Source organism: Nerophis lumbriciformis, linkage group LG16 (assembly GCF_033978685.3).
Source record: "Nerophis lumbriciformis linkage group LG16, RoL_Nlum_v2.1, whole genome shotgun sequence".
Lineage (NCBI taxonomy): Eukaryota > Metazoa > Chordata > Actinopteri > Syngnathiformes > Syngnathidae > Nerophis > Nerophis lumbriciformis.
This window is the reverse complement of record NC_084563.2, coordinates 36,454,271-36,478,846: the sequence shown is the minus strand read 5'-3', so window position 1 is coordinate 36,478,846 and position 24,576 is coordinate 36,454,271. Positions and strand designations below refer to the sequence as shown.

Sequence of the window (24,576 nt, the reverse complement as noted above, 5' to 3'; positions counted from 1 at the left end):
CGCTGAAATTCATCAAGGAGCTGTTTGTAATATTAAGACCATCAGTGCGAAATATTATGAACCTATCACTTTCCTCTGGTACTGTTTCCTTAGCGTTCAAAACAGCGGTTATTCATCCTCTGCTTAAAAGACCTAACCTTGATTCTGACCTTCTGCTAAACTACAGGCTGGTATCGCACCTTTATCTAAAAAATCCTACAAAAGTTGTTGCACAGCAGCTAAATGAATACTTGGCGTCTAACAATCTTTGTGAACCCTTCTAATTGAAGTTCAGGGCAAATCACTCTACTGAAACAGCCCTTGTAAAAGCTAATCTATTGCTAACTATGGATGCTGATGCGTCATCCATGTTGCTGCTACTTGATCTCGATACCGTCGATCATAACATTCTATTAGAACTTATCAAAACATGTATTGGTATGTCAGATATAGCTTTGTCTTGGTTCAACTCCTTCATTTTTAAATAGCAAATGGTTTGTATCAGACCTGGGCAAATTTAGGCCCGGGGGCAATCTGGCCCGCCGGACATTACCCCAATTTTTTTTTAGATCTTTAAGATGGAAACTGTAGCCTCCATTATGATGTGCAGTCTTGAACTATACAAACTATTTCAATGGTTGGAATCTGTGCTTTTGCATGATATACTAGTTACTATGGTCATCTAAGTCACAGCAGCTCAGACGAAGCACCAAGCAGTGTGGGTGGGGAGCGTTTCCACAGAGTGTTTCCAGAGCGGCCAGTCTGAAATGCGCGGAAGGAGATTTTGACAACAAAGTTCTAAAGCCCAGTGACATATCAGATACATCAGATCATAGGTGAGGTTTTTTTACCCTTCGCGTTCATATTTCGCTGTGTTTGCTGCATTTTTGTGGTGTTTTGCTTGATTGTAAAATATGTCAATGGAGATGGGGTGTGACGTTCGTATGCTGTCAATATTCAGTGTTTTATTACTCGTAGTTAATATTGTGAATCACACTGTAACATGCTTCGTGAGTCGGGGTTCGTCGGTGGACTGGACGGATCAGGCCTCAGGGTTAGAGTCAATGATTATTTTTATTTTTAGTTTGGGTTGCCTCCGGCTTGTGCTCACCGCTCTTCGCTCTGCTTTCCTCTTCGCTCCACGTCTCTTCTTGCTCTCCTCCCCTCATGGCCTCGGACGCTGCTAATAAAGGAGACAGGTGATTAGATAACCCGTTCCAGCTCGGAAATCAATTCACCTGTCAGCTGCTTCATAGGAGCCCCTGCACACGCCCTGCCTGCAGGAGACCCACGGGCCACGCCGCCTCCACATGCCTCCAACGCCAGCGTCTACTCACCCCCCCTCTACGTAGAGGAGCGCAAGAGGAAGTCGGCCACGGCCATCTGCATACCCGGTCTGTGGACCACCCGCAAGTTGTAGGGTTGTAAAGCAAGGTACCACCGGGTGATCCGCGCGTTGGCATCCTTCATGCGGTGAAGCCACTGGAGTGGTTTGTGGTTCGAGCAGATGCTGAAGGAGCGTCCCACCAGGTAGTACCGGAGGGCCCCGACCGCCCACCGGATGGCGAGGCACTCCCTCTCCACAGTGCTGTACCTCGCCTCCCGGTCCGAGAGCTTCCGGCTGATGTATAGTACGGGCCAGTCGACGCCCTCCACCCACTGGGACAGCACCGCTCCAAGTCCCCTGCCCGACGCGTCCGCCTGCAGACAGAAGGGAATGGCAAAGTTAGGCATGTGCAGTACCGGCTCCTCGCAGAGGGCTGTTTTTACCTTCTCGAACACCCGCCGGCACTGCTCCGTCCACTGGACCAGATCTGGAGCACCCTTTCAGGTGAGGTCAGTCAGTGGGCTGGTTACATCCGCAAACTGGGGAATGAACCCCAAAAACTGCCTCACCTCTTTTTTCGTCTTGGGGTGTGGAAAGGCTGCGATCGCCGCTGTTTTGTCTACCTGCGGGCGCACCTGCCCTCCTCCCAAGTGGTACCCCAGATACTGTAGTTCCCTCCAGCCAACTGCGCACTTCGCAGGGTTAGCGGTTAGCCCCGCCTGCCTCAGGGACTAAAGCACTGTCCTCACCCGCCGCATGTGCTCTTCCCAGTCGCTACTCTGGATGATGACGTCATCCAGGTAGGCAGCCGCGTATGCAGCGTGAGGCCGCAGCACCCGGTCCATGAAGCGCTGGAACGTGGCGGGCGCACCGAACAAGCCAAACGGAAGGGTCACAAATTGGTATAAGCCTTCCGGAGTGGAAAAGGACGTTTTTTGGTAGAGTGGCCGTGCCAGCAATCGGAGGGTTGCTCGTTACTGGGGTTCAATCCCCACCTTCTACCATCCTAGTCACGTCCGTTGTGTCCTTGGGCAAGACACTTAACCCCTTGCTCCTGATGGCTGCTGGTTAGCGCCTTGCATGGCAGCTCCCGCCATCAGTGTGTGAATGTGTGTGTGAATGGGTGAATGTGGAAATACTGTCAAAGCGCTTTGAGTACCTTGTAGGTAGAAAAGCGCTATACAAGTATAACCCATTTATCATTTATTTATAATTTTTCCCGGGACTCTGGCAAAAAGGGAATCTGCCAGTAGCCCTTGGTTAAATCCAGTGTCGTGAAAAAACGAGCAGTGCCCAGCCGATCCAGGAGCTCGTCGACCCGGGGCATTGGATACGCGTCAAAATGTGATATTTCCTTCACCTTGCGGTAATCCACACAGAACTGCACAGACCCATCCTTCTTCCCTACCAGAACGATGGGGCTGCACCACGCACTGTGGGATTCTTCTATTACCCCCAACTCCAGCATGGATTTTAATTCCTCCCGAACCACTTTGCGTTTGTGTTCTGTAGAGTCTGTAGGGCCGAGACCGCACCGTAACCCCCGGACTGGTCTCAATATGATGTTGGATGAGGTCCGGGCCGAGGGGAGAACACATTAGAAAAACGCTAATGCAGCTTGGCAACATTCGCTTTCTGCGCTAACGAGAGCAGATTGTCACAGAGAAGAGGGGAGGGCAGGACAGAGAGCCCTGGCTCTGGCCCAAACTCCTCCTCCTCCTCCTCCTCAACCACCGTCACCATGGAAAAAGGCTCTGCCTCCTTCCATGCTTTCAGTAGGTTTATATGATAAATTTGGGTGTCTCCGCCCCGGACCTCTTAATCCACATCACCCACTTGCCGTGTGACCTCAAAGGGTCCTTGCCACCTGGCGAGTAATTTCGAGCTGGATGTTGGAAGTAACACAAGCACTTTTTCTCCTGGTGAAATTTTTTTTAGCTGAGTCCACCTGTTATACACGCGTTGCTGACTTTCCTGGGCACGGAGCAAATTCTTGCATGACAAGTGCCCCACCGTGTGGAGTTTTGCTCGCATGTCAATGACGTATTGGATTTGGTTTTTGCTGGAGCTTGGACCCTCCTCCCAGCTTTCCTTAATGACGTCCAAAACCCTGCGTGGCTTCCTGCCGTATAATAGCTCGAAAGGCGCAAAACCTGTGGAGGCCTGAGGTATTTCCCGCATTGCAAACAGTAGGGTATCCAGCCATTTATCCCAATTTGGTTTGTCCTTGTGCGTAAACTTACGGATCATGGTTTTCAGGGTCTTATTTAGCCACTCCACCAGCCCGTCGGTTTGGTGCGAATCGCTTTAATCCCCAATAATCCGTAAGGTTCCTTTATCGTGCGTGACATAAAGGACGTGCCCTGGTCAGTCAGAATCTCTTTCAGGATTCCAACTCTTTGCAGAGATGGAGCGCAGTGGCACTGCTTCGGGATAGCGCGTTGCGTAATCTACCAGGACAAGCACAAAAAGATATCCCCGTGTGCTCAGGTGGAATGGTCCGATGAGGTCCATACCAACTCTTTCGAAGGGGACCTCCATGAGCGGCAATGGGCGCAAGGGCGCCTTGGGGGTGGCTGCCGGGTTCACCAGCTGGCAGGCCGGGCAGGCAGCACACCAGCGGTGCACGTCTGCCCGAATGCCCGGCCAATAGAATCAGACCATGACCCTATTGAGTGTTTTATCATACCCCATGTGGCCAGCCATGGGAAAACCATTTCCCGGCAGCGTTTCGGCACCAACAACTGGGTGATTTCCTCTCCTGTTTGAGTGTCACGGCTCACCCGGTATAATCTATCTCTAATAATTGAAAAATAAGGGAATACCTGCGCTGTTCCCGGGCGCACCAGCTGACCGTTGATGTAAGCCACCTGGTCCCAGGTTGCGCACAGGGTTTCATCTCGGGACTGCTCGAGGGGAAAGTCCTCCATAGGGTGCCAGTGGGGGGCCGGGGGGGCTTCCCGCGAAGCCCCTGCCGGTTCCCCCCTCGGCGGTATTGGATGAACCCGCGTCACCACTGAGAACGGTGCGGATATTCCCCTGTCCTATGGTCTGTGAACGCACTCCTGCACATTGTGTCACTAAACGGTTAAACCCCAGCCAATTTGTACCTACAATTATGGGGTGCATAAGGTGCGCACTTATAGCAACCTTGACACTATGCCTTTGCCCATTACACCAAATTTCCACTGGCACAATAGGGTATTCATGCACATCCCCATGAATACACCTAATTTTCACCCGTGTTGCCTGCCTCAAAGCCCCGGGTCGAACCAGGTTTTGGTGGATCATAGACTGCCTACAGCCCGAATCCACCATTGCCGGTATTACTCCCTTGTGCCCTTACCGGGACGCAATACGTCTCTCCCGGATGGGGGAGGGCGCTGGAGGGCCGACAACCTGCATCACCTATCCCACCTCCATCAGCGGGCACTCCCACCGCACGTGACCGGGTTACCCGCACCTCCAGCACACCTGCCCAGGTGATCGAAGCGCCGTCTGCGGGGGAAGCCCCATCTCAGCAGCGCCTGGACCCTGGAAGAGAGGAGGAGCAGAGGAGAGATTATAACCCCGGGCTTCCCCCCCTGGTGAAGCTGGCGGGTGTCGTTGGCACATCCTGCGCTGTGTTGGGGTGTGGTGTGTGTGGACCTGTACGCGGGTCAAGGCCGCTTCTGCTGGGCGGTGTTGCGGTACCAATGGCGCCTCTTCCTCCTTCTGCTTCATAGACCCATAATAAATTCAGAAAAGAACCAAACTTCATGAATATTTTTTGTGACAAATAAGTATGTGCTCCAATCACTCTATCACAAAAAAATAATAGTTGTAGAAATTATTGGAAACTCAAGACAGCCATGACATTATGTTATTTACAAGTGTATGTAAACGTTGACCACAACTGTACATTTATATATATGCGATAGGGGTGTAAAAAAGACATAGATTTTTTAATTAATCGCGTTTCTTATTTGTAACCATTCTTAATCGATTAAAAACAAACCCCAAATCTGTCCCGCCCAGCTACACAGGCAAATCATATTGTTGATGTAGATGATCATATCTGCTGTATAGATTTACTTTACAAAAGAGAAATGTTGGACATTTCTCTTGTTGCCCTATTTGTATTAGACTTTATCAAATGTTTGGGTAGAATTTTATTTAAAAAAAATCAAAACACTTTTCTTTCTAATATAGGAATTTATCAGATTTTTTTTATCCATTGTATGGAGGATTGTAGTTAATCATATAACTGGCACCCAATGTTATTTAAAAAGTATAGATTTTGAATTGAAAATCGATTTCGAAATAAATAGTTACCCCCAAAATCGATTTACAGCCCTACTGTATATATACTGTATATATATATATATATATATATATATATATATATATATATATATATATATATATATATATATATATAATATGCATGCATGCAATTTGGTAGTAATGTCATACAGGAATGTTTTTTAAATGTTTTACTGAACTACAAGTCATAGGTTTGCTCAAAACATTGTGAAAATTAGCATAGTAAAAAATAGGTGCACATTTTGAAAGTCTCTGCAGTTTGCAATAATCTTGCAAAGGTACAGTTACTAATCGACAATGTAGTAAACACACTCATAAACAACTTAAACGTGCACCATTTACTCTTCTTTAATTCACACAAACAAGTTTGTTTACCTTTTTCAGACAACAATGCTGATCAGTTGTTTTGGTACACTGAGACACCAGCCCGTTGTGATTACACACATATGTCCAATGTTCTCCAGGAAGCAAAACAAATTTACATTTAGTCTGTAGTTGCAAGTTGATGCTCTTGTTTGTGTAGTACAGTTGATTTATCTTTACTGCAATTGTGCCTTTCAAGGTATTGTATGACAGATCAGCTGTGGTGATATGAATGATATCTTCTTGCAGGACTTGGTCTTCACAGATGTTAGATGTCCTACATGCGGTAGCTGTCCGTTTAGCAAAAGAATATGTTTGAATCAGTAAACTTTGCCAGCATAGCATTCTCCTCTGCTTGTTGTGGCTGTAGCTAGCATTAATGCTAACATGTAGCTATCATCGCGAGCAGAGCATCAGCTGACCGGCAGCAGCCGTCACTGCTTGCTAAGGACGGGGACTTTCACCTCAGATTCTCCAAGATATAAAAGAGTCTCCAATATCACCGGGAAAAGTCACTAAATTTGTCGCTCGTACATGTTAACAAAAAAAGTCACCAAGAGGTGACACTGTCGGCGCCATCCTCTTTACCGTTTTAAGATGGTATTTTAAACTTCATGTGCACGATGATAAAAACATTTGTTGCTGCAATACCAACAAGTTACCTCAGTTCTGTTTTGAATCACAGACAGTGTAACAAATGCGCGCGTCTGCCGGGTTAGGCCTTAACCCGAAAGTGATTAATCATCATACATATTTGATAACGGGATAATTGAATATTTAATAATCACATATATCAACTCGTTAACATTGACAGCACTAATATATAAATATAATATGATAGTAATAATGTATATCGACAGACCTAAAGTTGATCTTAATATTTAAGTGTTGAAAAAACAAAAAACAACGTATTTTTGCATTTTTATGACTGAGACCCTTTTGGGTGCCCGGGACCGAACTTGGTTAAAAAATATATATATATATTGTGTTTTTTTTTAAAATGAAACATAAAAATCAACTCTGCATGCTTTCATTTTTCAGTGTGCGGCCCTTAATGGTAAAAGGTTGGACACCCCTGGCATAGATCAGCATGTAGAAACAACGTGGATAGGTCCCGCACCAACAGATGCATAAGGTGGAACTAAATAGGCAGAGGGTGATTAAAAACAGCTGTGCTCCTCAGCCTTCCCCTGGGAACCATGGCAACTGAAAAAAAACGAAGAGGCACAGGGTACACCAGCAGGAGGCACTGGAACACAGATATGGCAACCCTAACTAAGACTACCTTACTTGAGAGTAATATGGCTCAAGTAAAAGTAAAAAGTAGTCATCCCAATAATTACACAAAATGTAAGTATTCAGTTAAAAACTACTCAAGTCCAGACAGTAACTGGTGAGTAACTTCTGATTTATTTAGGAGATATTTTTTATTGATACTTGTAATACAACCATAGTGTGTGTGTGTGTGTGTGTGTGCATGTGTGTGTGCGTGAGTGCGTGCGTGTGTGCATGTGTGTGTGCATGTGTGTGTGTGCGTGTGTGCGTGCGCGTGTGTGTGTGTATGCGTGTGTGTGTGTGTGTGCGCATGTGTGTGTGTGCATGTGAGAGACATAGAAACCGTACTACTGCATGTATTACAAAAGATGCACATTTTACAGTCACTTATGACATTGCAACAGGGCTGATGTTACGAAAGATGCACATTTTACAGTCACTTATGACGTTGTAACAGGGCTAATGTTAGCATATGCGCAGCTAAAACCTAAAAATAAATCTACAAATTACTGCAACATGTTTTCTTTGGTCGGAAGGGGAATTGTTGGTGTCTCAAATGTGAACATTTCTACTGACACAGATGACAGCGCATGATATAAATTTTATTTTTACTCGTTTGTAAGTAAACATTAAAGAGTTGTGCGGCCTTGTCTGATGTACTTTTTACAGTGTGCAGTTTGAGTGTGGTCATGTGACACATGTGCCAGGCTCTGTTTGATCGGTGAAGGAGTCAAACGTCATTAGAAACAGAGTCATGTGACAGTGCCTGCTTGAGGAAGTCTCTTCAACGAGTCAAATTAATGTTTTTGCAAACAGTAATTAATAGCTTATATAATAATATAACAATTATATAAATAAATGTAGCGATTGGAATAAAACTTAATGTCACAAAGTAAAAGTTGTGTTTATTCTTCACAAAAATACTTAAAGAGAACCTGCTTCTTTTTTTTTTTTTTTTAGAATTTTGCCTATTGTTCACAATCATTATGAAAGACATGAAGATGGATGTCTTGTCGGAATACGTTCTCAGCCTTCTTCTGTCCAGGCGAGATACAGGATTTATGACCTACAATAAACTACCAAGAAGCACGGGAAGCGAGGAAACAGCAGACCACTCGAAGTAATCACGTCGCCTCGTTCGTCCGCGCTTATGATAACAATATTGATGTGTATATCTGGTCCTCTCATCCTTGTCCGGACAGAAGGGTGACACGGCAGTGCGGCTGGATCAAAAGAGACGTCGGAGACGCTTTACTGAACCAAAAGTTGCTTTTTTACAAGCGAGCGTCATTATACAGGACTGCAGTTCCTGGAGGAGGTCAGGTCAAGAAAATGTGTCTCTCCTAACTTGAAGGAGCAGAAAAACAGTCTTATATTCCTTCTTTCTCTGTCTGGGTGTGTATTAATTTAGGAGAGTACAGATGTTCATGTGTAAGTGACTGGAAAACAACCTCTGTATGTCGTAACTTAAATGTTGGCGTAAAGATAGACATGGAGTCTCTCTTCCAGGATAGAGCTATCACTTTTGCATTCCGAAGTCTGAATGTATTGCCTCTTCTTGTGAGAGAGTTAACCCAGTCCACATACGAATGTCCAACTAAGGCTCATCAATTTATTATGGGCTCAGCCATTATTTACTTAAACCTGGTGGTTCGCTTTCTCCAAGGTGAATATAAACATTCACCATATGTAGAACATAGTATGAGTTAATTAATTCACTTCATTATCACTAATACTTGGCTAAGATTCAAATCACGAAATGTAAAAGTAATTGTTGGCATTTTCTGGATCAGGTTTTATGGGTGGAATAGAAGTCCTCCCATTGGCTACGCTGTAAGCGGACTTTTATTTATGTTTGTTTATTTACGAGTTTGAATGCATTATAAAAAAAATACATCCATCGTCATGTCTTTCATAATGATTGTGAACGATAAGCAAAATTCCAAAAAAAGTGTAGTTCCCCTTTAAGCAAAAGTTAAAAGTATGTTGCATTAAAATTACTCTAACAAGTACAATTTATCCAAAAAGTTACTAATGTAAATGTAAAGAAGTAAATATATTATGTTAGCACCACAGTCAGGTGGTTTGGGGTTCGAACCTATGTGGAATTTGAATGTTATTCTTGTGTTAGCGTGAATTTTCTTTAGGTTCCCATAGCAAAGCAAAATTGAAGATGAGATCTCATGTATGTCTTATATACATCTCCTGGACATAAAAGAGCACGAATCGAGACCAAAGTAGTTTTCTCATTCTTCTCAGATGTATCTCATGAGAAATAAGGCTCACAGTGAGCACTGTGAGAGATCTCAAAGTTGTCTAACAGTTATCTCTTTTCCCGATTTCAACTAAGAGCAAAATGAGAGATGAATGAGCTGGTCTCCAATATGTCTCAATTATGTCTCAGTAAGAGATATACATGGTTTTGTTTCTCACTACTCACTGTTTGAGTTCTCAGATGTCTCTTTTGTATTTCGGCAAAAAGAAAATTGATGAGTATTGGTTTCAATATGTCTCAATGATGTCTTAGTGAGAGATATACTTGGTTTTGTCTCTCACTGCTCACCATTTGAGTTGTCAGATATGCCTCTTTTCTATCTTAGGAAAAATAAATTAAAAATACATTTTAATTGGCACAATTTAATTATACCTCAATCACACTCCAGTTTATCTCATGCCAATATTTGGAGTAAATAATTAATTCAGGCAATATGGATATATGGTCTGTAATCTATATGGTTTAATGCATAATGTTCTACTTAATTTGTTGATTTCTTATACACACGCCATGTGCAGTAACTCAGTGACTACAATTGTGAGATTTAAAACTGAACCCAAACAATACTGTTATGATCACAAGACACTTTTTTAAGACCTTTTAACATTAGTGAACTTTCTCGAGCAGTGATTCTCAAACTCTTTTCACAAAGTACCACTTCAGAAAACCTTTGGCTCTCCAACCACCATGATAAGGACTAATATTAAAATACAGTAGCGTAGTAGGCCTAAATATTCATTAAAAAAGACAGTGGTTTTATTTAACAAGTACATTTTAATATATTGGCCACTGAAATATTACAGACAATGCAAAAACTTAATCAACAATGATACTCCATATACAGTACATATTTACAGACTTTTACAGCATCCACGGCAACATCTCATCGGTGTGTATTTTCAGAGCATTTATAACAATGATCAAATATTTGATTTGTGACTTCTTAGGCCAGTTGAGTTCTTAATTAGTTAAAACTTTTCAAGTGTGTTTGGGAAATGAACTGCAAACACAATGCCAGGCACAGATGTGAAGTCAAGGAAAACAACTTTACCCAATATGTCATCCAATCATACTACTGTACTGGCAGAGGTTTCCAATAGGGGAATAACAGGACTTCATGTACCATTTGTTACACTATCTTGCAGCAAAGAAAACCCTGCATGTTTGAATTCACGAAGGAGGGCCCATTTGGCACATGATTGTGCTATGATAAAGAAGAAATCAATCTGTCCATACTTTGTTTGTCCGTCATTTGAAAAAAAAACTGTAAAATTGTTTCTACTATTACCTTTACCATAGTGTTTTGATGTGAGATAATTTCTCTTAACTTGTGCCCTGTGAAAGGTGCTTACTGTTCCAGAATTGATGCAGTGACCAGCATGTATTTGCAATGCAGAGAGGTGAACTGTGTCCAATAGAAGTTCACTAGGTGCTCCATATAGTTTAATCCTAGACAAATATTTGTTTTCCTGACAGAAACTATCATCTTTAGTCATATGTCTGTAAAATTCAGCTATGACATTCCCTGGTTTAATAGTTTGTGAAATAACAGGAATAGACTGCACAAGTTTGACTACATTTACCATCTGCATAGGTATATTTTGAGTACCATGAATGAGCCTTAACAAATATAAATTTTTGTCTTCATCGGTGTTCCAAGTGAGATGTTTTTAGGGTCACTAAGAGGACCACCCCTATCGACAAGCTGTTTGTAAACTTCTGCATCATATATATCTTCAATGTTGTTAGCATCTGCCTTCTTTCTGCTTAATCTGAAGTTAAGCTTCTCCTGAAGACCTGGCTTGAGGAACAATGACCTTATGTGAGCCTTAATTGGAACCTCTATAAAGGATGAAGATATTTCTTCTGACACACTGGTCCCACAAGACAGACATTTTATTTGTTTACTTTCTAATTGCCAAAAACAATTACTGCAGTATTTATGTAATAAAATAGGCGATGATGCAGAGCAGGATAAAAGAACGTTTTTGAACTTCTGCACACTGTTTAAGCAGTCTGCATTCAGACTATCGGGACAAAGCAACTTGAACATTTTCAGCAAATCGCTTATAGGGCCTTATCAGTGACTTTATGACAGTTTTCATAAGCCCTGATGATCAGAAGGCACTCTGCCACGGTTACTGATGCATTGTCATATAATGGTTTGTCTGTTGTGTCCTTGATATTTGACTCTTCTGCACACTCCTCACTCAAACTATCTTCAAATCCTTCATTAAACATATGTCCGTCATTGTACATCCAATCCCCCATATCAGGGAGAGATTCCTCAAATGATTGAGATGGATCATACTCAGCATCGACATGTAGTTCAGTTGTTAGGCCATCAGGAGGATCTATGAGGGCTGATCTGGAAAATGATTTTCCATTGTCTTTGATAGAGTCAAAAGTAGAAATATTTTCATGTGCTGAAATTAAAATAGAATAAAAATCATTAAAGGTTTTTTATAACATTTTGTCACAAGGCAAAACGTATAACATCTCAGCATATCGCTCACATTCTTACACTCAAAAGTTTGGCATATTTTAGCAGGATATGCTTTGTGACAAAATTCACAGCAAAACATTAGTTAGACACAGAAGACGGTGGGTGTACCTGGTGGGTAGGGAGAGGTTTGATGTTCCAGAGTGGTACATCCTGCATGGACACCTGGAGGTTGGATGTGTTCCATATGAAAAGCAGTGTTTTGGGCTCCTTCTGTTCCCCTGCTGCTACCTTCTGACACAAAGAAGAGGAACCAAAAAACTCTAAAAATTAAAATAATTAAAAGAAAAGAAGAAAATTGCGAAACAAGAAGCAAGTTGACATAAATTGAACACATTATACAAATCTAGCTAATGGAATGCATTTACTTTTTTCCCACATCTTGATCGCATTGTAGTTCATGTTTACGTATCTTCTGTGTTTGTGGTAACACATAATCCCCAGTATTAAATGTAACTCATCACAATACAACACGCACTATAAAAAGAAAGTGTGGAACTTCAGTGATAAACAATGCCAATGATTAGTAAATACACAGCAGCAAACCAAACCTATGAGAAAGGATCTTGACGAGGGATGAAACATTATTGTAAATATTGCGTTGTTTTGGTTTCAAAATTCTCACAATAATGCCGTGATGTGTGACGCTATCAAACGAGAACTCCCGTCAGTGTGTTTTTTTCTGACAATATTAAGTGGGCTGATCTGAGAAGTAAACTCGATCTCCCATGATAACCCGCGCAGTGTGGGACAACAAAGTTCAAACAGGGGACATTATATAGGGGCGAAAAAGAGGAACTGTGCAGGAGTGACGGGAACGTTTGTGCTTCGTAGCTCGGAGGAATTGTTGCTGTGAAATATTTCTGTGCCTATAACTGCTGTGTTAGATTAAACTAAAATATGTGTGTTACTTGAAATTCTGGATGATTTTGCACCATTCCTTTGCACTTAAAATACCTGTTTATAATAATAAATAGGACTACAACATATGAACATTATGTTTGTATTCAATTACAGTAAGTGTGTTTATCCTAAACATTCCTGCCACTTCATTTAACACACGTTGACATGTTTGTAACAATATCTTACCGTGGCTTTAACACTGTGACGATATAATACCATGACATTTTGATATTGTTACATCCCTAATCATGACTTGATGTTACCTACCAGCCTTAACTTGAAGATGAAAGGTTCAAAGAAGATTAATTACACATGCTGAGATAACTCATACTTCAAGTTTCATTCTTCATATATGTGCTACTGTAATCAGGGTAAAAGAAAGCAATATTTCCATGCTTGTTCCTGACAAACTGTGGACAGCTTTTTATCCATCTATCTGGTCTGTAAATCTCAATCAGAACTAATTCACATAAACAAAGAACACGCGTATACATATAACTTACTTAGACATTGCTCATCAGTCTCCACATTCACATTGGTGGCTGCAGGAAGAAAAATAAAGTATCACATATTATATCTGCTGCCAGTTTAATGCACCACCACTATGCCAGTCTACTCACCAATTGTACAGTCCTTCTTGATCGTTTATTTGAGTCAACTTCTTTACCGGTTCTTCTCCATCGTTTTGCAGGTTTTCGTTTTGTCATTTTGACACTCCAATACGATGTGAATACAGACAAAGGTTGCTGGAATACACAGTGGAACTTCTTGTAAATGTAAAAGTCTATATTATGTTGAAGCAGTGTATGTTCAGTAATTTATATTGTTCCACTTCCAATGTTCTCTGTACATTTATGTCTATCATTGTTATTTCACTATGGGATGTATAAAGTGTATCTTATCACTTGCGATGCCTCGGTGGAGGTAAGTATCATAGCTTCGAGCAAGGTGGTTGCGCCGTTGAATGCGGCATTTATAGCTCTATTTTCGTAACACAGTGACGTTACATTAATTTGATGAATAATAACTCGTGTGTGTTAAAGTAATTTAAATACCAAAACAAAAACAATAAATGGTATTACTTACTTTCAGTCGTTATTCCTTCGATGCTGAATTGTTTCCTCCAATCGAGACAAGTCACATTCGCCCACTAAATGCGCATGCGTGTTTTCCAGGAAGAGCAAATATGATTGGACAGATTCATGGGGCGCCGTGCCAAATCTCGCGAGAATGTTGATGAGACAGATCCACATCTCAAAATTTAGATAAAGTTGATTTTCTCCTTATATGTCCATCTGAAAATAGCCATTTTTGGCTATGTGTAACTTTCAAAGGAAGGCAATTCAGAAAATTCACGCCTTCTATCAGACAGCGGCGGACATGACGCGTTGTTTGCCATCAACGTCAGAAGAAGAAGAAGCGGGAAAACAGTAGGTGGCGTAACATTTTAACGTTGTGTTCGCCGACCTCGAAAGAAAACAAGGAAGAAGAAGAAAGAGAAGAAGAAGCGGGAACGTTTTTGGAAACGACAACCGCAACGCTTGTGACAGAAGACTTGGAGAGGTAAGTATCCTAATATTTTTTAGTTGGTTAACCATGTAATGTTGTGAAGTGAAAATATTTAACTGTTGTGACAACGAGTGGTCCTTTGAGAGGTTGCAGTAACGCTAATGGCGTCTGCCCAGCAAGTAATGTTAGTATACATAATGACCTTCACAATTAGATTATACAGTGCATATTAATTTGGGGGTTTGACTTTAAACATTTTTATAATACTGTTGTAGGTAAAGTAACAATCGACAAAGAAGGTCCGGGCTGCATTTTATTGGTATGGCTGGCTAGTTGTAATAAATAAGAGATGACATCCAAAAGTGTTCAATGATTAACAAATGTGCCCCGCCATTTTGAAAGCAGCAGTACATTTGCTTACTAGCTGGCACTGGCCAGTATGTATTGTATCACGCTATTGATCATATAAACTGCATATATATTGGAAAATAAAGTAGCTATGTGTGTAAAATTTGAAACATTCATTCATTTAAATTAAACTAGCATTATCAGACAGGTCTTGTTAAGACTAGTTAGACTTAGACTTCCTTTTTATTGTCATTCAAATTTGAACTTTACAGTACAAATAGGAACGAAATTGTGTTACATAAGCTAATGGTAGTGCGGGATAAAAAAGCAATAAGGTGCATATATAAATAACTAAATAGGTTACTGTACAGATAAATATATTGCACTTTTTCACATGCGTCCACGTTTATGGATGTATGTTATATTGTCTTTTTTATTCCAGCGAGTTAATCCATTTTGGGGGGAGTTGAGGGGATAATTTCATTATGATGCGTTCAAGAGCCTTACGGCCTGAGGAAAGAAGCTGTTACAGAACCTGGAGGTTCTGCTTCGGAGGCTGCGGAACCTCTTACGAGTTACGTAATATAAGAATAATTTTCCTGTGATACATGTTTAAAAAGTTATGATTGTCTTAACCTGGTCAAAATGCACTAATTTATGGTCAACCTCTTCAATACAAAGTCATTGGGGCTCAATATTTTATTCATGACCTTTTTTGTTAAAAATGCCATAACTTTATTAATATGTACCCTATTATAAAAAGGTGCCAACAAGCCCCCCGCACCCCAAAATAGATAAGAATGAAACTGTCCGGGTTGAGTTTTTTTTTACTATAGCCAGAACGATCATAAACAATCATTTTGTTTACTTGTTTTTGACAGAAGTTAAATATGATTTACCCAAAAAGTTAACATCCATATGACGTGACCCCATATATGTAAATACTCTCCATGTATATTATAGTTCCATCCATCTATCTATTTTCTACTGCTTTTCCCTTCCGTGTCGTGGGGGGTGCTGGAGCCTATCCCAACTGCGCTAGGGCGGAAGGCGGGGTACACCCTGGACAAGTCAACACAGATCGACAGACTACATTCACACACTCGCGTCAATTTAGTGTTGCCAATCAACCTATCCCCAGTTTGTGATACAAAATTTATTTTTTCATTAACAGGATGGACAAAAAGAAAATGACAACATAAGAGGTTAAGAGTTCCATCCATCCATCCATCCATTTTCTAACGCTTATTCCCTTTGGGGTCGCGGGGGGCGCTGGAGCCTATCTCAGCTACAATCGGGCGAAAGGCGGGGTACACCCTGGACAAGTCGCCACCTCATCGTTAAGAGTTCCCACAAAGAAAATGAAGGACCTGCATAATTCTCCTCCCCCAAATGAGCAATCTGATAAGTCTCTGTATGTGTGGCAAAGCGGACTACGGTTAAGCCAAATTGCCGTGTTACATGTAGCTAACAAACTGGAAAAAGGACTTTATTAGTTTGTTTAGTATTTAAAGAACAGCTGAGAATGCCACCTTGGGAAAGTCGCCCCAAGAAGGTTAGTAACAGTACCCTAATTGTAATGAGGCCACACACCTCTAAGACAGCGATGGGCAAGCTCACCCTACTGCATATGCTTTAAAATGCATATAGGGATGGGGAGAGGGAATAATCATAACATTGTTGTCCAAATGAGGTGACAAATACCAGTCCAAATTTTTATACTCAAATAAAAAATGTTAAACACTTTCTCTTTTGCACTCTCTCTTTCAGGGTGTTTGGCCTTCGTCAGATGGGAGGACGGTTATACCGGCAAAATCTTTACTGGAGCAGACATTTTGTCAAGAGATGAAACTCCTGTGCAGATCTTAGAACAGGAGATTCTGTTTTAGCAAAGTGGTCAGATGGTAAATTTTATAGGGCAACTGTTGAATATATTTCAGGAAAAGTGACGGGGGACTTGTAACAGGCAGCAACACTGTTGGACCACCACCACCACCACCCTATGGGTAAGATTGACATTTATTACCTCATGCCTATGGGGCTACAAGTTCAAAACTATTCATCTTTATGAAATCAAATTTGGTGAATTTCCAAACCAAAAAAACAGCATTAACTGAAATATTATTTTATCTGCCATCAAATAATTGTTTCAGTAAATAGTATGTGAATGACAAATACAAATATTTAATGTATTTCATTGCCAAAACCCCAACATCTGTATCCACTTTGATTTCAGGATTAAAAGTTCTGAACTTGTGGACCCTGAATACAATTATTTGCCATCATTTTATTACTTTTTAATCATGGTCAAAATGTTCATAGAGTGTAAATATCCACTCTACAATCTCATGTGTCAAAACTAGGGAGTAAAAAAAAATTAACATTTCATGTCATGGTTACAATTGTTATCACAGTATTGATAAATGTGCTCAAGAAGTACTTGAACACACACTGAAATCTTATAAACAAGTTTTATTGAGGAAAAAAAATAGTTACACAATATATACTTTCTTAACAGAAGAAATCTACGTTTTGAAACATTCAGTTTCACGTCAAAATATAAATTCCGCATTTTTAAAAATTAAATATAAATTAAAATATATAAAAATATAAATAAAAGTAGTGTAAGGATGGGGGTTGAAGGATGAGTGTCAAAAAACAGAGCTAACTTTGCTTTCTTATCAGCAATCGAGCATTAACTAAACACCCATGGGTTCTCAGAGCAACACACAACACCAGAAATGTGTCCCGTGAAAACCTGTCCGATCCGGAGCTTTCAACAATAACAAAAGTTCTATGGATGAATTAAGTAAACAATATCAAAAAATAGGATCCAAACAAAATTTATGGAACGCTCGCCTCGGCCGCAGGTACTTGCTGTTGCTCTTGCCTAAACGCCGCACTGAATTTCAGGACAGGGAAACCAAAACAAGCTTGCTAGTTAGCATAATTAGCATCATCGAGCTAGCTTACTTGTTGTTGATACTGTTACGTGATTGGCTGTTGGCTTATCCCTTCCATTGCTCAGTAAATACTGTTAACTGATTGTCTGTTATAGCATGTCCCTCCCATTGCTCAGTGACACTTCCTGTTTTCTGTTTCTTGGGTTCCCAAAGCGCGAGTGACCTCATGCAGCGAATCTTGCTTGCTCAAATATTTTATTGAACGCATTTAATATTTATATCATTATGTGTCTATTGCGATATATATTTATTGTTTTATTGGCCCAGGGCTATGTAGTATTGTTTCTTAAAAAAATATTTTCGGGGCTTGCGTGGGAGCACTACGTGCAGATAGAAATGTTCCTCTTTTTTGTAAATTTTCCTCTTTTGTCAAAGGGTGCTCACATGCCTGTACTTCCTGTGTGAAAGAAAGTAGTTAAGGTGGAAATCTCAATATGCCATAGTTTAAAAACATTTTTTAATCCAAATATAAGTACTGGTTTGACAGTTTATACTTAATTGTACATTTCATAAATAATCCTGAGATATATAAAGTAATAACTTCTTGGTGATAGTCAATGTTATGTATAACTTAATATTGTAAAATCTGTCATAATCTGTTGGTATTGTTGACTAAGTGAGTTGTCTATTTCCTTGCAGTCAAGAAGATTTCATCTTCAGTATTGGTCCAGTTCCTTTGTCTTTGATGTGAAATGTTTTTGTTTAGGAGTACTGTACAGAATGATTGTAGATATGGTCAATTTTGGTCATGGTACATTTATTTTCATTATTGGTACCTTCCATCATAGAGTGAGGAGAACAAATCATTTATACACTGCTGATTTTGTAGTTTGAGGTCTGTTACTTTTATTATTATTATTATTATCATTATAGGTACACTTCAATTGTAAGTGATAGAATCCAAAACAAAAATCCATAAAATCACATTGTATGAATTTTTTTTAAAGTAATTAATGTGCATCTTTTTGCATGATATCCATATTTGATACTTCAAATATACTCCCAAAAGAGGTTTCTAGGTGATCAATTCCATGGAAAAAAAAAGCAAATTACCTGAAAACATACAATGTGATTTTTTGTTTTGTTTTATATTTTGCAGTCTATTAAATACTTGTTCTCCTCACTGTACATAGACTAAGGTCCACTTTGGCCGCTGGAGGTTAAAATGTGGGTCATTTCAGTAATTTTTTTGTAGTTCAGTATTTCTCATCTCTTTTGACAGGAGAGATGCAGGCAACCCATCTGTCGAGGACACTATCTCATATCGACCGCAGGCAGAAAAATCATGGACGCCATGTGATGGATGTTGGGAGGAGTTCGAAAAAATCCTGTGAGAAAAGCAACAAATCGAAGAAGTCCTCTTGAAAATAGGCAAGTAATTAATGCTAATTTATTCATGATGTAATTATTTTGTTTACGTAAATTTGTGATTTGGCCTTGAACACATTATTTTCTCATTCGGGTATTGTTTGTGCTATTTTTTCCCTTTCAGATCCGGACCAAGTCAGAGTACTCCAAACTCTCTGCGACCTCGTTAGTGACAAATACAGCGACGGCTCTCCTCAACAATCGGGCCAGCAGGAGCTCTTTCCTGAGAGCGGCGTATTCATGTCCTCGTTCCGCCTTGCGACCATGAGTCATGCTTCAAAGCCCAATTGCATGCGTTTATTCCACGCACTTTTTGACCACTTTTTTACAGTTGAGGAGTGTCAAAATGCTGTCGCTTTTGGTCGCCCTGGAAACAAGCCTGTAGGAACAGGAAAACGCATCCTTGACCGGAAAAAAGTTGAAGAAATCCTAAGTAAGTTTTCCCAAACTGAGGGTGTTTTCAGGCCAAAATTGTGTAACAATAATTAAATAGAAGTTCAATACGAGAAAGTTTGATCCCTTATCGATTATAGCACACGAGAAGCATAACTGAATGTTACATAATTACAGTTTGTGATTGGCCAAAAAACTAGCATTGTGATAAGCAATATAGTGTTATGTCCATCAACTTGAAGTGTGGTTGTGTGTATTAATGTACTGTATGTGCAGGGTTTCCACAAGGCATGAAGTCATTAAATGGATTTTGTGTAAATTAAGGCCTTAAATGGCAATAAAAAGCATTAAAAGCGTTGTCCAGAGGCATTTAAAAAATGTAATACAATTGTAGGACATGGCCGATAGTCAATATGTCAAACGGAAAAAAAAAAATTAAAATTAACTTAAGAACCTCGAAATTTCTACATCTGTCTGTGTGTGTGTTTATTCTTTTAGCTGAAGCTGCCAAACTGCATACAAGAGGTATTGTAAGGTGGGAACGCGACAAAAGCACTGCCTCAATAAGGCACAATGAAACTGCTCTGGGGGCCTAAACCTTTTTTTTCTTTGGTCACTGTAGGCGTGTAGTCCTTAACTGGGACATCATGTCAGGATAATGGGGAAGCTGAGCTTTTTTCATACACGACTCGTTTATTTCAATCACCTCCACTTCAACACATATGAGCTAACTTGACGCAGGCGCCTCATGTTATGGCTTAGGATGGACAAACAAGGCAATTTTCACAGCAGACCACAACTCTTTTATTCTCTGATGTTCCCACAATAAATTAATACGAGTTCCTTCAGCTGCTGGATACTTGATACATAACTTGCTATTTACTGTAAACATTTTAAACAACAGAGAGGGTGTAAAATACAATATATTCAATATCGGCAAATTAATATAATTGACATAGCTTTTTCTTAATGCATTTTATTGGCATTTTTCCAAATACCGTTCTGTATTTTTCTAAAATGTTTAAATCGATCATCCATGTCCAAACACATGCATAATTTGCAATCCTAGTATGATGTTCATTTATTATTCTATAAAACCTTTTAACTATTTTAAAACAAATTGTAATTGTAAAATGGTATCCTCCAGTTTGTGGCTATTATAAGACATATTTTCAGAGAATATATATATATTTACAGCATGTTTTAAACAGACACAACTAAAAAAATGGCTTATGGGTATATTATATTGATCATCTGATGCAGAATTGGATGTTTGTTTAGAGGGCTTAAGTGCAGTTCTCCTTTAAATTTTTTGATGGACGGAACCTTTTAATTGGCCATTCTACGGCCATGCACACAGTCAAAACACTATATGCTACTCCAGAAAAATAAATAAATAAAAATACATTCTCCAATTAAACAGTTTTGTAAGCCAATTCTAATACACGAGAGAGTAACAGTTAATCTAAACTTTTCAACTAATTAACTTGTCTAATTGTAGGCTTTTGACTATATATAATAACTATATGCAGTCGCACATGGGCAGTACATTTTTTTAAGTACCAAAAAAATGGCGTTAAAAAGCATTAAATTAGATTTGCATTATTATTATTATTGCATTGCATAGATTTGATACCTGTAGAAACTCGGATGTGGCAAAATTACGAATGCCTGATTATTATGTTCTTGCCTTACAGCGTATGTCCTGAGATGCGGTACCCTTCCTGATTGGGACAATATTGAGGAGGCCAAGCTCAAGCAAGCTTTGGTAAACAAATGTCGGGCAAGAGCAGGTTTTAAGTAGGCCCTTGTACCTGCCAAGTTCATTCTGGGGTAGGATGTTTCCTTTGTAAACATGTTGATATTTTGGTCTGGGGCTGCGCAGTATATATTGTATAAAAATGCCCTATGATGTAGCTTTTAGTACCACGTTATACTGTGACAATGCATATTGAGATGTGCTGTGTCTCGCAAATTTGGCACTGATGCAACCTCACTAGGCCCTGCGATGAGGTGGCGACTTGTCCAGGGTGTACCCCGCCTTCCGCCCGATTGTAGCTGAGATAGGCTCCAGCGCCCCCGCGACCCCAAAGGGAATAAGCGGTAGAAAATGGATGGATGGAGGGCAACCTCACTAACAAGCTAGCGGCTAATATCCCTTCACAGTACAAAGCTGTTTCCAAATTAAAAACGGAAATGACGCAGTATGTTAGTAGCTTTTGTAACCAATTTCAAAATGTTTTAATGATCATTTATGTACCAAATGTTATATTGTTATCGCAGGAGGCTGTTCTATTGTTTACAACAGTGTTTCTTAATCATAGGGCTGGGGCCCACTGTTTGGCTGCGAATACCCCTCGGGGGCCGCCAATAAATATCTGTTTCTTAGCTGTGGTCCGTCCATATGGGCCGCAATGGTACTCAGTTGTAATACACTTTAGTGTAAGATGACTAATTCGGTGTTTGTATTTGAGTGGGTCCGAGACCCCTCTGTAGTGGAAAAGTTGGTCGGGCCCTGAGGTAAAAAATGTTAAGTATCCTTGGTGTTCAATGTGTGATTATTTTTTATATGTAGACCAGTTCCAAACACCACGGTTACAATTTTATAAATGTATTTCAGTTTTTGCTTGGAATATTTCCAAAATGGAAATTTAGTCATTTACTCACCCTCCTACTGAGATTAAGTCAGGTGTTTTTTTTTTAACTACAGTACATGGTTTGCTCAACAAGGAGTTAAAAAAAACTACACCGGTCTTTTTCACAACAACAAAGTGAGTACTTAAGGTTAAATTCATTTAGTTTTGTATTTGTTTTATTTTTTGTATATTGTTTTCTATGTTGTTTTAATTATTGTGAATGTCAATATGTACATTATGTATGTACTAATTAACTACATTTAAATTGTTGTATTTAATCTATTTTTATATCTTATATTTTGTATTTGTATATGTGTGTAGCCAAATAAAGTGATACACCGCTCAATATTTGAGTATTTTTTTAGTGTTATTTCTAATTAAGTCAGATAACGAATATTTAAATTGCACTCTCAATTTGTTCTCATTATTCTCAAATTTGAGATATGATGGCTTTGTTAAGACATTTAAGAGAAATAATCAAGACATGAAAGAGACATACATAAGATCTATTTTATTGCTCATACATCTAATTTCTTTCTCTTTAATTCTCCTTCAAAATAAATGAGACATAATTGAGATCAGTGGCATACATATATGAGCTCTCCTCAGTGTATCCCACTTCTCAAATATTGCTCAAATGGTTGTCTCAACTCAACCTCCTTTGTCTCAGTGATGTCTTGTCTCTTTTTAGCTTATTTATTGCTCCTAAGGGTCCCTTAGGAGCAATAAAAGAGAAACAATTGATCACAGAATTAGACAGATATGAGAAGCTCAAAATGTTCTCAAGATACGAGATTAAGCAACAGATGAGCAAGCACATTTTTGCTATGGGTTTTCTCAGTTTCTTTCCACAGTCCAAAAAACAAACATTGATTTGGGACTGTAAAATAAATTCTAGCTCAGGTGTACGGTATATCAGCTTTTTAACCCCAAAATATCTTCTTACTGGGCGCCAGTAACCATCATTGGAAAACCCAGCTTGCATGTTTCCTATTGTGGGCGAGGACAGCGTCTCACACACACACAAACACACACACACACACACACATACACAAACACACACACACACACACACACACACACACACACACACACACCATCATTATGTGCTCACAGACTTTCAGGCTGGTTTTCTCATCATTCTCAAGTATGCAAAGCTGGATGACTAAAAGTGTTCTTATCTCTAGGGGATGTAACATTATCACACGTTTGGATGCATTCCGTGTGCATTAAATGGGCACCGGGGTGGCTGTAAACGTATCAGCATCTACTTCCTGTAAGAGAAAGATGAGAAGGATGATATTTGAGTGATGTAGAGTTACTATTTTGTTCAGTCATCCACCGTTTTCAAACTAAATCTTACATGGACTAAAATTATTTGGTAATTTTTAGCATATAACGTATTGATAGGTGGAGAAAAGTGTTTTATTTTGCTTTGTTATAGTGACTTTTAGCAAGTACTGTAATAGTCTTTCATAACATTTACTATTTGATTGAATAGAACACAAACTATTTCAGAATTTAGTTTGGCAGCTTTTTGTTTCATTTTAGCGTGTATTTTATCAACTCCTGATATCTTTGATTCACTTTAGAACAATACAATAGTTCCTCCTTTCTTTCTTATGTCTGTATTTACAACAGACCTGGGCATTCGGCTGTGCGTCCCTGTCCGGCCCGCGTGAGGCCAATCATAAATTACAAAATAAATTTAAAAAAGTATCTATGTCGAGTGTGCAATACAACGGTGCTGCTTTTGTTTTGAAAAACTTTATTTGTATTACTTCCGTGTGGACGTATGCTTGTGCGCAATTGTGAGTGAATGTGAACAGCGGCAATCACAAATTACAAAATAAAAAAAACAAAACATCTATGTCGTGCGTGCAATACAACTGTGCTACTTTTATTTTGAAAAGTGTTATTTATGGGCGTATGTCCGTGTGTAACCTGTGAGTGAAGGTGCACAGTGACAAGTTATGCCCGGTTATCCCCGAGACGCTAAAAAGAGAAAAGTTGATGACGAATGCCGTGTTTTCAATAAGACATGGACTGTAGTATTTCTTTACAGAAATTAAAGGTAAAGCCGTGTGCTTAATTTGCGGTACACAGGTTGCTGTGCTTAAAGAATATAATTTGAATCGCCACTACACGACGAAGCACGAGGAAAAATACCGGAATCTGTCTGATGAAGCGCGTGCAAGGGAGGCTGATGCGTTGATGGTAAAACTGCAAACCCAACAAGGACTTTTTGCCAAATTTCTCACAAAATCGCCAGACAAAGTAAGGCATTTTCTGACGGAGAGTTTATTAAGGAGTGCTTATTGGACTCTGTTGCGCTGATATCCCCGGAGAAGAGGGGCGCATTTGAGAACGTGTCACTCTCCCGACGCACTGTAACGAGGCGGGTTGAGACCATCGCTGGAAACTTGGAG

At 39.9% G+C, this 24,576-nt stretch overlaps 2 long non-coding RNA genes across 4 annotated transcripts; one reads left to right on the top strand and one right to left on the bottom strand.

The window, feature by feature from the left end:
* Window positions 1-10,181: 10,181 nt before the first annotated feature.
* LOC133602689 (uncharacterized) lies at window positions 10,182-14,071 on the bottom strand. 2 transcript variants are annotated; one of them, XR_009814929.2, is made up of 5 exons: window positions 14,017-14,071; window positions 13,551-13,676; window positions 13,434-13,472; window positions 12,139-12,261; window positions 10,182-11,950 (listed from the first exon to the last, which is right to left on the bottom strand). It is a non-coding gene; the product is annotated as an uncharacterized lncRNA (long non-coding RNA). The 2 variants fall into 2 exon arrangements; XR_009814930.1 differs by having other exon boundaries at window positions 11,871-11,892.
* Window positions 14,072-14,093: 22 nt separating this feature from the next.
* Window positions 14,094-23,061, top strand: LOC133617221 (uncharacterized). Of its 2 annotated transcripts, XR_009816958.2 has the most exons (5): window positions 14,094-14,493; window positions 16,558-16,793; window positions 18,973-19,121; window positions 19,243-19,551; window positions 21,209-23,061. It is a non-coding gene; the product is annotated as an uncharacterized lncRNA (long non-coding RNA). The 2 variants fall into 2 exon arrangements; XR_012050907.1 differs by lacking the exon at window positions 14,094-14,493 and having other exon boundaries at window positions 16,219-16,793.
* The last annotated feature ends 1,515 nt before the right edge of the window (window positions 23,062-24,576 follow it).